This window comes from Ptiloglossa arizonensis, unplaced genomic scaffold, assembly GCF_051014685.1.
Source record: "Ptiloglossa arizonensis isolate GNS036 unplaced genomic scaffold, iyPtiAriz1_principal scaffold0069, whole genome shotgun sequence".
NCBI classification, from domain to species: domain Eukaryota; kingdom Metazoa; phylum Arthropoda; class Insecta; order Hymenoptera; family Colletidae; genus Ptiloglossa; species Ptiloglossa arizonensis.
Window position 1 is genome coordinate 1377501 of NW_027478439.1, and position 2500 is coordinate 1380000.

The 2500-nt window shown below is 51.2% G+C and overlaps 1 non-coding gene across 1 annotated transcript; it reads right to left on the minus strand.

Moving 5' to 3' along the window:
- Positions 1-1888: 1888 nt before the first annotated feature.
- On the minus strand, positions 1889-2043 carry LOC143154516 (5.8S ribosomal RNA). The gene has a single exon (XR_012994143.1). It is a non-coding gene; the product is annotated as a 5.8S ribosomal RNA (ribosomal RNA).
- Between the last annotated feature and the right edge of the window lie 457 nt (positions 2044-2500).

Genomic DNA, 2500 nt, shown 5'->3' on the forward strand with positions numbered 1-2500 from the left:
TACTTGTTCGCTATCGGTCTCGTGGTCATATTTAGCCTTAGATGGAGTTTACCACCCACTTAGGGTTGCACTCTCAAGCAACCCGACTCTAAGGAGAGATCCTCCCGAAACGCGTACTGGTCGCTACGGGCCTGGCACCCTCTGTGGGTAAATGGCCCTATTCAAGTTGGACTTGGACTCAGTTCGACGTCACGGGATAAGCGGATCCTCCTGAACACTACATTTCCCTGCGGCAATACCGCGGGGATTCAGTGCTGGGCTCATTCCTGTTCGCTCGCCGCTACTAAGGAAATCCTTGTTAGTTTCTTTTCCTCCGCTTAGTAATATGCTTAAATTCAGCGGGTAATCTCGCCTACTCTGAGGTCGTCAAACAAACGTGTTTTTCTTTAACAGCGAAAGGCAACGACGCCGAATCAAAGAGAGCAAGGCGCCACAATCTTTTCGTCCCAACTCGACGTGTTCTGCAGTTGCATGCGCGATGATGATCCTCTCTCTTCAATCGTTGTTCGCTCGCGTACGAGGGTAGGCGGGGATATACGCCGACGTGGACGGGTGTAAAAGAAGAACGAGCGAGGAGTGGGGAAACGACGTCGGGGCGCGAACGAGAGGTTCTTATTCCTTCCCTCAGTAACGCGCTCGACGAGCATTTTCTCCCTATCTCTCACGCAGATTCTTTTCTTTTCACCGCATTCCCACACGTACGGCGTCGCCCGACGCAAAATCCCATCAGTGACGCTTACATGGTTCTGTCGATTGAGAGAGTTCTTCGCGTTGAACCGAAGAAAAGGAAGCCTGCTGTTTTCTCGGTGACCAGGAGAGATTTTCAAGCACCTCGCCAAAGTGTCTCTCTAACTGAAATTCGATGCGAAACGCTCGCTAGACGTTTAACCGGTTGAAATTTTAACGTCCGTCCGTTGCTTTTCCAGTAAAACATACTAAAGGAATACTACTAACACGCGTCGACTTCGATTCTACTTATTCTTCCCCTCTCTCGCTCACTCTCGATCTGACTCCTATTCTCCAGAGCAGAACGAAGAGAAGGAGGAGGAGGATAAGAGAACCCGGTGTTAGCAAGTCCGAGATGAATTCGAAAAAGTTGTCGTGGACTGGACGACCGGTTATACGCGCGGTCTCACGATCGACAACAGAGACATGGGGTGACCAACCTCTCGCTTTCCCTTCATTGTGGCAAAGTTTGTCGTTGCGTTCGAGCCGCTCCAAAGAGGATTTTAAGTACAGCACCGAAGGTTCAGAAACGTTTGCACGCACGAGCATATCTCTTACCAAACGAACCACATCGACGGGTCAAAAATTCGATTCGACGAACGTGGCCGAAGTCTTCAACGTTCGAAGATAAAGACCTCCCTCGATAGTGGTCGCGGTAAATTTGATGTGACATCGCGGGCAACGACGACCCCCGCTGGCCGACAAATCCCTGGGGCTGTGCGAACGACGACTATTAACAAATGCCACATTTCACGTGGTGGGGTGATTCATTTTTGTCCTCTATTAGTCTCTCGATTCGTGTTCCTTTCTCGACGTAAAAATCATTTCAGGCAACGTTGGGAGCGCGGCAAAATTCGATTCGGGCGAAAGACGAATATATGCGCGCGCAAACTTCAAAGTAATCGTAGGGAGCGGTGTTCACGGGCGGTCGTATTAAGTCGACGCGCGACGCCGCAACACTCTCGCGAGTCCGAACGATTACATATGGAGACGCGCAGGCAAATCGTTATTTTCGCACGTCCGCGACAATCGCCAACGAACTGCCCATCTTTCGCTCGTACGTAAGCATCTCCGTACACACCCGACTCTGAAACGTTTCCATTCTCTCCGGAAACGACGGCGGGGATTGGATAGCAACGCAAGCAGTATTAGGTTATGTGAACGACCCTCAGCCAGGCGTGGTCCAGGAATTTTATCCGTGGACCGCAATGTGCGTTCGAAATGTCGATGTTCATGTGTCCTGCAGTTCACACGTTGACACGCAATTAGCTGCGTTCTTCATCGATCCACGAGCCAAGTGATCCACCGTTCAGGGTAATCGTTATGCAATTTTGCGTTTAAATTCTCTTTGGTTCTAGTTTTGAAAATCGATGCCCGCGCCTCCGACCAAACGTAGAAAGAAGGAGGCTTGGGCGTCGCCAAATTGACGACACAAAGTCCCGACTGACGGAACACGTCGAAAGTTCGCGCACATGAACGCGAATCATTCGACGGCCGGGTGCAAAGTACATTGAAAAACCATCATGAATCGTGGGATGTGGAACCGCGGGGATAATCCCGATCAAAGGAACCACAGTCCTCACCGATTGAGCTGACGAACGCACGTGGAAGCGTCCAGATTCGAAAAAGGACTCGCAGCCGGCTCGAATCGGTCTTTCGTCCCAACTTCAAACCGCATTCGACGCGGTGCATGGGTGTCCGACTCGCTATCCGAGCTTCACAGCCGGTCCTCCCGAAGTCTTCGGACGCACATCGACGCGATCGTCAGTGGTTA